This window comes from Pinus tabuliformis, chromosome 5_2 (genome assembly GCF_031772625.1).
Source record: "Pinus tabuliformis cultivar Carrire ecotype Pingquan chromosome 5_2, CPIR1, whole genome shotgun sequence".
Taxonomy (NCBI): Eukaryota; Viridiplantae; Streptophyta; class Pinopsida; order Pinales; family Pinaceae; genus Pinus; species Pinus tabuliformis.
In genome coordinates this window covers 824,903,823-824,918,175 of record NC_142306.1, presented here as the reverse complement: position 1 = coordinate 824,918,175, position 14,353 = coordinate 824,903,823, and the positions used below count along the sequence as shown (strand labels likewise).

At 37.4% G+C, this 14,353-nt stretch overlaps 2 long non-coding RNA genes across 3 annotated transcripts; both read left to right on the top strand.

Annotated features, from left to right (window-relative positions):
* Positions 1 to 5,844: 5,844 nt before the first annotated feature.
* Positions 5,845 to 8,281, top strand: LOC149161845 (uncharacterized). Its single transcript, XR_016261892.1, has 2 exons — positions 5,845 to 6,685; positions 7,070 to 8,281. It is a non-coding gene; the product is annotated as an uncharacterized LOC149161845 (long non-coding RNA).
* A 2,025-nt stretch (positions 8,282 to 10,306) lies between these two features.
* Positions 10,307 to 13,117, top strand: LOC149161844 (uncharacterized). Of its 2 annotated transcripts, none has more exons than XR_016261517.1 (8): positions 10,307 to 10,623; positions 10,775 to 10,834; positions 11,045 to 11,122; positions 11,260 to 11,303; positions 11,427 to 11,467; positions 11,562 to 11,644; positions 12,625 to 12,694; positions 12,879 to 13,117. It is a non-coding gene; the product is annotated as an uncharacterized LOC149161844 (long non-coding RNA). The 2 variants fall into 2 exon arrangements; XR_016261518.1 differs by having other exon boundaries at positions 10,308 to 10,623; positions 10,804 to 10,834.
* The last annotated feature ends 1,236 nt before the right edge of the window (positions 13,118 to 14,353 follow it).

Genomic DNA, 14,353 nt, shown 5'->3' with positions numbered 1-14,353 from the left:
GAGCCTTGGTTTTTCTCCTTCCATCGTCACTATCTGCTTGGCCGATCATACGCTTTCACTTGGTCTTTTTACACTTTTTGAGGAATAGTTGCAATAAGTGGTATTATTAGCCAACCTCTTCACATAAATCAACATGTTTTGAGAAGTTCCAACATCACTGGAACTAGTTGCTATCCTAGACACCACTTGTTCCTTAGAGTGGAGTCCTCTTTAAGCTCTTTTCAGATTCTCGAAATATGAAAATATTTTCGAGCACTTGTCCTTTTCATCTCGTTAACGGATTGGAAATGACATCTACTTAGTATAAGTTTAAACCTTTTCCAGACTGAGATAGATTATTTACGAAAAATGAATACGTTGATTGAACATGGTCAATAGGTTCTCTCTTATATTATTTTATGCTTTTTCGAACTTGAGAGACAAATTTATGAAAAATAACCTATGGAGTTTTCTTTTTGTCCCTTTTCAAACTCTCTAAACATGAAAATGACCGAGTTATCATTTTCATTAAACTCGTTAAAAAATTAAATAGTGACAAACTTGTCCATCATGACAAGACTGAGTTTCACCTTCACTAGACTCATTAAAACATAACATAGCGATGGATTCACCCGAAGGGTGGAATTATACAACAAGCATATGTTATCCTCCTCAAGCTTGATGAAAATAAAGAGGTACTAGTCAGCAATGACTGGGGAAAATAGAAAAGGGGAAACCACTTTATGGTAGCAGGTCGCTCTTGAACATGAGACTTTCACTTCATCATTGTGACTATTTGGGTTGGGTTATCTACTTGATGGTTATCATATCTATGGTCTATCACACCATCCATCACTTGTTTTTTGGGTCAACGCTGCTAACTCATTCAGACTGTTTGGGTTGGGTTATCTGCTTGATGTTTATCATACCTATGGTCTATCACACCATCCATTACTTTGGTTTTGGGTCAATGCTGCCAATTCATTCAGTGTCGCCGATATGTTCAAGAGAAGTCACTCAGTAAAATTCATGCTTTGCAATACTCATAAACCTTCATTTTCATGACTGCCATTCCTGAACCTTGTGTCGTCAATCACATTCTGTCTCCAAAATTATTACACTCATTTCGTGTCATTGATGTGGGATACATCAAGGCCCTCATGCGATGAGTCACTTCTTGTCAAGATCATCACATTATCAAAGAAGTTGACTTAGAAACACCCTTCCAGTACCTTGAGGCTTGCATACATCAATGGAAGGTTCTCGCTTCTGGCAATAGGTTGACATCACTGGCCTTCGACTAAAATACTTTGTATGGTGTTCGACATCAAAACATCCATTCACACCATGCAGAATGTACTGCAGTACCTTGAGGATCATTTTCATTATCGGTGATTTCTCTCGCGTATGTTAACAATTTACATGATTGGATGGTAATCAGATGGTCTCTTCCCATGTTCGACTTTAGATCACATATTCACAAGGCTAGAGTCATACTTGAGAAAATGATTGGACAAGATAGGAGATCATAGATCTAGTTTCATTCATCTGAGATGCAATTTCAAGAAAGTACTAAATCATCTGTATGATGGCTTTACATAGATGGTCCTCCTATCATGGCTCTATATCTGTAGACGACTATCTATGTACATGTAATAAAAGTTTATATTCTGAGAATGGGTATGCCTCCCCTCAGCGATTCATGGAAAATCCAAAATATCATGATATTATGTATTATAATTGATGCAGGTCACCATTTGCTTCAGTTCCTCCTCATCACATCGTAAAGCATATCACTCGACATTATTATTTTCGACTTCATGACTTAGGGGGAAGCTATTACAAGTCTACTTGGGCACATCACTCCCAACATTCAGATCATATTAGGGCTCATCAAACCCTAATTCAGTTGCTACATGCCCTAAACAAGTCACCACATTGAATGCCTTCATTCTTGACAGTTTCCTGGCTTGAAGCCTTCCTGAAATGACTCCTTGAGGGACCAATGCAGCCTTGGTTAGGGGTAACTACGTTTTAGATCACTTAGGCCCATTCAAGCCTGCTCTGCAGAGCACCTACGCCCACTTTGACTTGTGCTAGGCGAGATTGAGTGAAATATTCATAGGGTTCTTGGAATATTCTTTCATTCTAGATCATTCTAGAAGATTCCCACCTCTTGTCCTCTCCTATGAGTTTGAAATTGGATAGGGAGTGAATCAAATAACCTCATATCCTCTCATCCCTTCCTCCATGGAAATTAACTCCCAAATTGGAAAGCAATTCAATGCCCAATTTATAACAAAACCACCTCCATTTCCCTATAAATTGAGCACTTATCATAGTGACCAGGGGCTGTACTTTGAGAATTTGTAAGGAGATACTTTTGGTGTGAGGTTTGAGATTGTAAGCAAGTATTATTATGCTACCGAAGTGTTGTGCTTATGGTGTGATGAAGGATGGAACTCAAGCTGGATGAGTGTCATGGGATCAGACTTCTTGGTTGTAACTCTTCCTTCTACTTAATAAAGTTGTTTACACCTTTTTCCATATTCTTGTCTTTATGTATGATGATTATATGTGTAAATACTTTCGATTACATTTACTTATAGTAGATAGATCTCTTGCTTTGATTGGTTTTTGTCTTTTGTTTATGATTGCGGTACTTATTGATCAGATTCTATTGAAGAAAGAGCGACGAGAGCTATTCAAAGGAGACAATGGGAAGCGAAAGATAACAAGTAGGTCCCTTGTCTTATTTATCTTCTATAGGAAAAGCTTAAACTCTATAAATCTGTTGTTATAGGTGTAGTTACCCACCTAGGGAAATTGTATTTATCGTAGATGCAAAATTCCACATAACAACGCCTGCTGGTAGCAGAGGCTCTATCTCTGATAAATGAGTAAACTACAAAAAACTAATGTGCAAAAGACACCTACTATATTTCTTTAAACTTTATTGGCTGATGCAAATTTTTATACTTCTATTATTACAAGAGTAAAGTAATTAAGTAAATAAGTTGAGCAAGTAATGATGATTCTAGAGACATGTTGTTTACCTTATAACTCATGTAATCATTATTCTTATAACCCTAATTACTTTGAAAGTTTTTAGAAATTTTAGGAAACTACTCGGAGATAATTGGTTCTCCCAAGTGAATCGCCAATTGATGTACTACGAAACAAACCCCCATTTATAACAAACAATAGCTAGGCTTAGAGTGGTAAATGGGAACCCTTTTATATTTTTAAGCTTAGGATAATAAAACCCTAACTCTAAGAAAATTCCTAGCAAAATCTAGCAAAAATAACTAAGGATGAAATCCATATCGCACTTTTCCACATGACCATGTTAAAAATCCTTACAAAATTGCGATATGCAATTAGGACTCCCACTGCGATAACATCACCTCGTCATTTCACAATCACATTTCGCACTTCACATAGTTCACGAGAAACTTGACCATGCCATTAGAACAAAAACAAATGATTTGCGAAAGGTGATATTGCACTCCCGGCATTTGCATTTTGCTTAATGCATTCGGTAACGTTGTACTATAGCCCTTTTAAGACTGTGATGTGTGATTAAGTCTAGTAAAACATATGGAATAATTGCATTTTAAATATCAAAACAAACGAGTTGATAGGTTATTAAATATTTAGCGGCTCGAGGAAGGATAATCATTTTCTAGGTTATGGGTAGTCATAATCGAGTATCTCATTAAAACCTTTCTCACGATCCAAAGTCATTTCACAGAAGCTTTCGATCTTATTTGGTTGATATCGTCTACGCTGATATATCTTGTCTATTTCAGCAAAGCGACAAAAGACATGTCACTAAGAAAGGTGATGCAGAAACAGAGCAAACATACCATTGTTGAAGTGGAGTTTAGAGAGATGGCTCCTATCTTTGCTAATATAGTTTGTGATGCTGCCGGAGGCGCAATAGCTTGGGAAGTAATTTACAATAGGCTGGAGGATGAGCATCAAAAAATCATTGTTATGAGAGAAACAACTGACTCAAAAAGGCCTTCATAACTTCAATGTAGAGATGCTTCCTATTCATTCCTTCATAGGATAGGAGCAAGGGATAAAATCCTCCCCTACATAGATATGATCAGGTGGGTGATTGAAAACCTTATCATTGACGATAGGAAGTTCAAGAATTCAAAGATGGAGCTCATACGGTCGTTCAAAGTAGAGGATTTGAAGAAGATGTACCACATAACTTATCCCCACGATATCTACGACGACACATTTGTGGTCAATTTCGCAAAAAAGAAACCAAACCCCTTCAAGCTAATTTAGAGTTGGAGAGTGTTGAACAACAAATTCAAGTATCACAAATCAGGTATGTATGCTATAGCCTCTTTAGAAAACCCCTACAACTATGCCCTCTTTTAGATTGTATGGGCTACCCAATAATACTAAGTTTTCGACTGAATGGATTCCTCACATGATCCAATTTTATTGGAAAACGTCAAAAAAACAAAATGCATCTATTTGGCAGAAAAGCAAACATGTCACAAAAGCAAAAAGCATCCCAATTGAATTTTGAATTTCCTTGATAAACAATTTTATGCCGTCGGATCATTGAACGGCTGAGATCCAACTAATCCATCGACCATGCAGTTTCTTCGCGCTCGCCCATTTATTTATGTTCCGCTCGCGCTCTCTCTCTGTATCGTGCCTGTTTGTGTTTTTGTTTTTTCATGTTATGTGTGTTCAATGGTGTATTCGTCCTTTGTTTATGTAATTTTGTGATATAAGTGTGAGATTGTTACAGTGCCTGCGTGAGAGTGCGAGTTCACTGAGACACGAGAAATCTTTGGGTTCGATGGGTTAAGTGATCTCATTTATTTATTTGTAAGTATCTCAAAAACCTTTTTCATCGTTTTCATTTTCGTCTTTATTAAATAAGGCAAATCAATTTGTCCATTAAAATTTGATATGTGGTATTAATTTGTACAAGAAACACTGTATTGAGCAGGGCTGGGGAGGTTGAGTAACTACTAACAGCATTGCAAGTGCTGAGCGGTTGAGAATTCCGGTCATTGCTCACTGGAATCTTTATCTTTTTCATTTTTTTTTTCTATTCAATATGGAGTGTTTGAATTTTTTTAAAGTTGGAAATGAAATTAAAAAATTAGCACCTAAAAATTTCACCAAATTTGATCAAAAATCGCACCAGAATTTCGTTTTCATATCGGACTGCGTGTTATTTCACTTTCGCTTCCAAAAACGGTGTTGATAACAACAACCAGACTGATGATACCACGTAACACATGCTTTGTTCTATTCTCTATGGTGCCTCTTTTGCAGGTTATTTTTGTCCATTTTTCACTTGAACCCAATACATGTCATTTCGTCATGGGAATCGTTTCCTCTATTTTCAAATGATCAATTATTTAAATATCATATTTGAAGAGAATAATTATACTTCTTTGAGGCCCTGTTTTTATTAAATCCAGCCTCTAATAGGTATCCATCGTTTTTTCTCCCAGTGTGCTTGTGTTATTTATTATTGTTAATTTAATCCTGAATACTAATTACGGTATGAAAATTTCCATAATAAGTTGAAATATATTTCTCTTAACAAAATTATATTATATCTAATTTCCACGGTATCCTCATCTTGAGCATAATCTATACGTGTTTTCCACCTTGCCGGTGTCTTTAACATCATATTTGTTTTAAGCTCTCTCACGTGGACCTCTCTTTGGTTATTAGGCCGATAGGCCTTCCTTTGGAACAGACTTTCGTCGTTCCTTTGGCTCTCGTGTTGACACGTGGACAGTCGTCCCTTCGTCGTCTTTTTCTTTCCGATGTTGACACCTGGCTTGTACATTTATCAGGGTTCGAGTTTCTCTGAGCATGGCTCAGGTTTTGAAGCACGATGAGCACTTGATTTCTAAGGCGGTGGAGGCCTTTTATGAACGGGACGTGGATTCCATGAGGGCGGCGTCTCGGATGGAGAAGTTTTTGTGCAATAAGGAGATGGTAGATGTCTCTGTGAGGATGTCAAAGGCCATGTATGCTCAGTTCGTGCAGCAAGCCTTTCAGGCACCGCGTTGGTCAGTTGTAAAGAAGAAATGGGATTGAAAAAACCAAGAGGCGTATATACACACATTGGGTTGAATAATTTAGTGCACATTGAGGCAATGACACGGCTTAGAGCCGCTGTAATGATCAATAAATAGTCAGGCAAGATGCATCATTGCCTCAATTATTTGTAGGATCAGGCTGTATTTAGTGTTTGACAGGTCTTTCCATTTTTTGTAGTTCTGGGTTAGAATTGTTTTGCTTCCAGGAACGTCAATATTGCCAAGACCTTGATTTCAAGTTTTTTCAAACAGAAGAGTTTTTGGGTGTTACAAATGGTGGAGTTTGCAGATTGAAGCTGTGTTTTATGAAGGGTATTTGCGAGAGATGTTATCATAGTTTTTTATTTTGAGGAAACCCAAACCTGTAATAGCGTTTTTCTGGGTTACCCTTTAAGGTGTCACAAGGGTTCCCAAACTGAGGGTTTTAAGCTGCTTTTAGAGGGTTTTCTGAACCAGGATCTGGGTATTTTGAGAAATGTCAGGGGAAGAGTATTTGGAGGTCAAGTTCAGGCTCCATGATGGTACAGACGTTGGTCCCAGAAGATATTTATCTGCCACCACTGTTGCCACCTTGAAGGAAAGCGTCCTTGCACAATGGCCCAAAGGTAAGGATTTCATTTCTATCATTTTTTTAATAATTTTACGTTTATTTAGTTAGTCTGGAATCTCAGGCCTCGTTATTATTATAGATCAGTTTTTGGTTGAAGGTGCATTTTTCGGATACTCTTCCGCAGGGCTTTGCCATCTTTTTCTTGGAACTTGAAAACAGAAATTCTTGGCCACAGATCTAGGATTTTAAAATAGGTCCAATCCCACAACTCACACACACACACCTGAAAATAAATAGTAAAGTTTGATAGCGCAGGGTGGTTTATAGATCTGGTGAGTGTGTGGACTGGACAATAGTTCACAGCCTTGTGTGTGTAGTACACCCATTGGAAACAGGTCATGATTGGTTGGTCTGAAACCTCTTTCACTGCGGCGGCCAGGCCACAAATAGACCAACAGCCCTGAGGCTAAGCAACAATAGCAACAACCAGTACAATATCGGCAGCTAGGCGTCGGATCATCATTGCAGCAGAGCTACAATAAATACTACACATAGCTATCCATCAGGCAGGGGGAGCGAGGAAACTGGAATTTGAACCTGGTTCATCCTCACGACAACTGCTCGAAGTTGCCTCTTGGCCACAGCCTAGTGCATGAACACATACATGTTTGCGTGTGTTTGACTGGAACAGAGAAATAGGTATAACTGTTTGAGATGGGTTCTGGTTTGTGATTTACTGTGTTGAGAATTACTAGATCTGCAAATTCTACTTAATTCTGTTTAGAATCCTCCATATTTTAGGCAGGTCATTTACATTGTGGCAGAGGATTATCTCTGCAGTCCATTCATCGAGAGATATGATAGGAGATCCCTGGTTGCAACATTCTACTTAATTTTAACCAAAAGATTTGAAGATAATGATTAAATAAGCAGATTTGGCATGAATTGCGGCTCGAGCGAATGCTAGGTCTCATTGCAAATACAGTGGAGGGGTGGATTTGAGGATTTTTATTTATCATATGACTATTATGCATTTGTATAATATCATCATGGGGTTTGTGAAAAGGAAGAGCCTGCCCTTGATCAGGTTTTCTTGCTAGAGAAATGGAACAATAACGGAGGGCACCGCGTTGATCAGTTGTAAAGAAGAAATGGGATTAAAAAACCAAGAGGCGTATATACACACATTGGGTTGAATAATTTAGTGCACATTGAGGCAATGACACGGCTTAGAGCCGCTGTAATGATCAATAAATAGTCAGGCAAGATGCATCATTGCCTCAATTATTTGTAGGATCAAGCTGTATTTAGTGTTTGACAGGTCTTTCCATTTTTTGTAGTTCTGGGTTAGAATTGTTTTGCTTCCAGGAACGTCAATATTGCCAAGACCTTGATTTCAAGTTTTTTCAAACAGAAGAGTTTTTGGGTGTTACAAATGGTGGAGTTTGCAGATTGAAGCTGTGTTTTATGAAGGGTATCTGCGAGAGATGTTATCATAGTTTTTTATTTTGAGGAAACCCAAACCTGTAATAGCGTTTTTCTGGGTTACCCTTTAAGGTGTCACAAGGGTTCCCAAACTGAGGGTTTTAAGCTGCTTTTAGAGGGTTTTCTGAACCAGGATCTGGGTATTTTGAGAAATGTCAGGGGAAGAGTATTTGAGGTCAAGTTCAGGCTCCATGATGGTACAGACGTTGGTCCCAGAAGATATTTATCTGCCACCACTGTCGCCACCTTGAAGGAAAGCGTCCTTGCACAATGGCCCAAAGGTAAGGATTTCATTTCTATCATTTTTTTAATAATTTTACGTCTATTTAGTTAGTCTGGAATCTCAGGCCTCGTTACGTTATGATTATAGATCAGTTTTTGGTTGAAGGTGCATTTTTCGGATACTCTTCCGCTTGCAGGGCTTTGCCATCTTTCTCTTGGAACTTGAAAACATAAATTCTTGACCACAGATCTAGGATTTTAAAATAGGTCCAATCCCACAACTCACACACACACACCTGAAAATAAATAGTAAAGTTTGATAGCGCAGGGTGGTTTATAGATCTGGTGAGTGTGTGGACTGGGGAGCATTGATGATAATTCCACAATAGTTCACAGCCTTGTGTGTGTAGTACACCCATTGGAAACAGGTCATGATTGGTTGGTCTGAAACCTCTTTCACTGCGGCGGCTAGGCCACAAATAGACCAACAGCCCTGAGGCTAAGCAACAATAGCAACAACCAGTACAATATCGGCAGCTAGGCGTCGGATCATCATAGTAATTATAGATTATATTGTTTGCATAATTGTTTAGGTTTGGACTCTGCAGTTGTCTATGAAAGCTGCTCCATATTTTTGTTTCTTCCATTAGTCTTGCACAAGAGAACCTTGTGGTAAATGCAGTTTCATATATCTCGCATTTCCTCGGGTCGAGTTTATGGGTTCTTTTTATGCCTCATGACACAGAAAGTCTGAATATCCGATTCAATTTATTAAGAACAGGGTATGGTAAACTCATACATGAACACTTAAACAACTTGAGATTTCCATGATAATATATGGAAGTCAATATGCCCATATCATGAAAATATATGGTGAATGAAATAAATTGAACCCCGACATTTTCATGGTACTTATTTATAGCACCCTTGAACTAGTGTAGTAAGGGAACTTTCTGTGAACAATGAGTAATTATGTGCTACTGTAATCCAGTAGAATTCGTGGGGTAGCCTCTTGTGTCCATGACCCAACAATAAATTTCTGTTGGCACCCTTTAATGCAGTCAGTTTTATTTCAAATTTCTCTCTGACAGGGAGGTCTATAGAACAGCACTTGTGTCAAAATGAAGTTGTCCTGGCTATCAACTACCTTTCTTTATGATTTAGTTCTTTCTCAGAATCTGATCATGAACCCCCCTGGCCCGTTCCAGATCCGCAACACCGGCACACGCTTTCATTATGGTAGCATAAGTAAACTTGTTCGGCGACACCAGTTGGCTCTGCATTTGCTCGAAAAGCTTGAGGGCTTCCTCATATTGCCCATTCTGAGCGTAACCCGTGATCAACGAAGTCCACGAGATGACATCTCATTAAGCTATATTGCCAAACACTTGGCGTGCAGTATCCAAATCCCTGCATTTTATGTACATGTTTATCAAATTGTTTTGTAAGAAGAAATGCTCTTGAAACCCACATTTGATGATGTGGGCATGTGCAATCTTTCCATTCAACAGCGATCTGATGTTGGCACAGTCATTCAAGAGATGGCTAACGTTGGAAACCTATAGTTGGTGCATGTGTTCTTTATGTGGAACTAATTTCAATTCTTAACTTTATTTTCTTTAGAGCTGAAAAACCATTACATATTATGCGGGGCTATGGTATCCCACATATTTGTTCTATTTATCCCTTTGGCCATAAGCAAACCTATCTCATCTCATAGAACAAGAAAAGAGGTTGTGCTAAAGTGACCTCTTTGTATTGCTAACATGAGAAGAATATTTCTGTGTGTCTATCTATTTTCTTCAGCTTAATTTACTTTCTACTAAGACAATGAATCTCAGGGAATTGAAGTGTGCAAAAATAGCATTCATTAACGTGGGGCTATGAAATTTTTGTTTTTAACTGTCAAGGAATTCATCCTGGTCATTTGTTGTCCTTAACATAAATATTTAAGGTAGTGAGCATCTACATTGTTTGACATGCATACCCATACTGTATTTGGTATTTCTTCCTTGAAATAGAATGGAGATGTTCAATACACTATTGTTTAATGTAACATTTATGCCTTTTATTTATTATATATAATTTTGATATTTTCTTATTGGTATCTCCATGCATCTTACAAAGTGGTGAAAAATGTGTCTTACAGGGATGATTTTACTGATGTGTCTTTTCTTGATACTGATAATTAATGGCAGATGTTCACACTACCGCTGGAGATGCCAAATAAGGGCTCCGTCTTGTAATGAAGTCTTTGACTGTAGGAATTGTCATAATGAGGCCAAAGTATGCTTCTTTTTCTTTACTTCTTTCGCAGCTATTTCAAGTTCAACGGTTGTGTTTGGTTTATATACTTGTTAAAATAGAACTATAAAATTATGTCTCTTCTAATTTCATTTGTGAGGGTATAGTATGGTCTGATCTCATATCTGAACAGAATTCAATGGATGTCCATCCACATGACAGACATAATGTACTGCGCCATGAAGTTCGAAAGGTAAGGTTCTATCTTGTTTTCCAGTTAGATGTTATTCATTATGATGTTTGTCTTAATGCTCTGAACAATATGTATTCTTTGTAATTTTCTGAAGGTATATTTGAAAGAGCTGAGCCTTTTTAATTTTAATAATGTGCAGAAAATTTAGAGGTAAACACTATAATTCTTCTTGAGTTATTTTAAAAATGATTATGCACTGTCATTTTGTAGGTTCAACAAACCTGCGTTACGTGTGGTGTTTGTATGGGAAAGTACTTCTGTGAAAAATGAAATTTCTTTGATGATGAGGTACGTTTTTAATGCCTTTTCAGGTTTAATAGTTCTGGTTTGGGAAAACAGAGAGTTTCACTCTTACAAAATTATAAAAAGATGGTTTGGATGTATACACTTTTGGTTCTAATTGTACTTGCCACTTTGGTTTCCAGGACTCAAAACAGCAATACCACTGTGACGGATGTGGAATTTGCAGGTATGCTTTTCTCTTTTTCCTTTGATGTTTCTTGCTCTCTTGTAAAGTAATCTTTCATGCTATTGTGAAATGTATTAGATGTATTTCTTGCCTTTGACTTTAGCTACTTGTGCTGGTTTTCAGAACTGGCAGCAACGATAATTTCTTCCACTGTTATAAATGTGGTATGTTCTTTATGACTTCTCAAATTATCACCGCTTCTTCCCTTGTTTCATTGTAGTGCGAGAATGATTTATTTGCTCATGTACCTTTCTCTAGGATGTTGCCACTCTATCCGCTTGAAGGATTGCCACCCTTGTGTGGAAAAAGCAATGCACCACAACTGCCCTGTGTGTTTTGAGGTAGGTCACACTTATCTGTTTAGCGTAGTAATTGTAGTTTTCTTTTTATAGCATAATTTAGACTAAAGTTATTTAGATATATGAACCCTCGTGATTCAATGTACCACAAAGACACGCACACATGGATCACCCCAACCTTAACCTGGCTTTACTGACTGTTCTACGCATGTTCAGGTGCAATTGAAGATTTTACTCTCCTCGTTGGTCTTATGAAATTTTATAAATTGACCTAAGAAATATCTGAACTCTTCCATAAGAACTACTCTTTTACATTACCCCATAAAGAAATGAGAACCCTTACCAGATTACAATGATTTCTGCTATGATAAGCATTCTTACAAGATTTTGTTTCTCATCAGTTGATATCCGTACCCACTTCTAGAGCTAGCTTCGGATTACCTAGCTATACTGGGTGCATTTATGTTATTTTTCTCTTGCTCTGATACAAACAACATCAGTGGTTTCAGTGTCCTGCCTTGTGTACCATGTCTGACTTGTAGTTGTTATATATGTGATGGCAAGATATCTTATTATAGTAGAATACCTGATATGCTTGATATGATAAAAGTTAAATAGTTGACTTTGCTCATGTCCATCAAAAATCAGTTGACTTCGCTTAATGATCAATTAGCTTTGCTCATGTCTATCAGAATTCTGGAATAGTCATATCCCTGTATTGAGATTTTATTCCACACGATCAATAATCCCCTTCTTGTCCACCTATGTCTTTACACGCAATACTGTCCTAAAGCGTTATCCTGTAGGTACACTTCAGTAAGTTTCATATGTGGCCTATTTTGTGCCCTGGCTCACAACCTCTTGTTTCCAGTCTACCTATACTATTACACAATACAAGATATACTTGCACTGATATGCCCATTGATGGTACCTTCTTCAGCAATCTGTGGTCACAGCTTGTAGCAGCTTTAATTTTATTTCAAATTTCTTGCCATTCTAACATGTTTGTTTGTCCTTTGCAGATTTGCTTGTCCAGTGTGCTCCAAATTTGTCTGTGATATGTCTAAATTGTGGGGGAAACTTGACCGAGAGGTAGATATTGTCGACAAGATGAACATCTTGAAGTCAACTTGCAATGGGTTGTATAAAGAGTAGCTTATTATATGTGTTTTTGCTAATTTTGATTTCTCATATTTGAAATTTTCTTTCGTCCAATGGCAATTGATTTTTTAAGTTTCTTGAGTGGATTCTGATATTTTTTTTGTCATGTAGGTAGGTTTCTTTGACTCCAATGCCTGAAGCTTACCAGAACAAAATGGTAAGTTGTCTGATGTTAATGTGGTATAATTTGGAGGCATATTTTAGAGCCCATTAGTGGCGTGGGAGAAAATACCTCACCACTTTCTCGTCGGTCATTTGAGCAGGTTTGGATCTTATGCAATGCCTGTGGAGTAACTTCTGAAGTAATTATTCACATTGTTGCACACAAGTGTCAAAGTTGCAATTCTTATAACACCCGGCAGACCAGGGGAGGTCCTTCTGCAAGTTCATGTAGATCTCATCTTTTATATTCTCAAATGTTCAGATTCATGTATCCCTCTTTACCACTCGTAAGGTTGCCTTAGCACTGATTATGTGGCATGAAAAACAGTTGTACTGCAAATTGCTATGCAGTGGCATACTGTAAGAATTCATTGTAACCGCTCAGTTTTTGCGGCACTACTCTACGGCTGTTAACATCATAACACAGTTGACATATCTCGCTGCTTGCAACTATGTTGACATAGGGGAATGAAATTGTAAAAAACACAAGTTATCAATTGTTCCATAAATGGTATTACTGACCTTTTTAAATTTGTTTGGAAGATCCTATGTCTTATATTCTATGATGGAATTACCTTGTCGTTCATATACCATCACACAGTGGAAACTGTTAAATTAATTAATATGCTTCCATAGTATTTAATACAACTGAAAAGCCTAAATCCAGTTTCATATATCTCACATTTACTCAGGTTGAGTTTATGGGTTCTTTTTATGCCTCATGACACAGAAAGCGTGAATATCCAATTCAATTTATTAAGAACAGGGCATGGTAAACTCATACATGAACACTTAAACAACTTGAGATTTCTATGATAATATATGTGTAACCAGAATTCCTTCCTGCTTTTTAGTCCGCACAAGATATTCTCGTTATTTGCTTAAATGCAAATATTTCTATTAAGTTACTATTAGCAATTGTAATGAATTTCTGCTATATCTTCCGAAAAGCCTGGCTTCCAATTACAAAAGTAGTTCAAGTTTGCTATTTAAATTTTGTATTAAATTGGATTCCGAAACTTGTTAAACAATATCTGCAAATTCCCTGATTTATTATTCAAATATCCCCATGGTCTTAAGATAAATTAATGAAATGGTCTCACTAAGAGTTATTCTATTGTTAAGCAGCAAAGGCGGATCATGAAGTGTAATTGTCTGTTGAATATCTCACTGCTTGCAACTATGTTGACATAGGGGAATGAGGGAGAAGTTTCCTGTCACATCCTTTACAGATGTTATGTCAAGAAAACGGAAATGTATGTTTATAAACCGTCTTCCCATTATCGCGATGAAGCCCTTGGAAGGATTCTTTCTCACTTATTCCAAGCCCTATCATTCCAAAATCTATCTTTCATCCATCAGCTCTGTATATATTTTATTCCCATACTCCTAAAATTGTGAGCATCATGTAATCTACCCAGAAAGTTT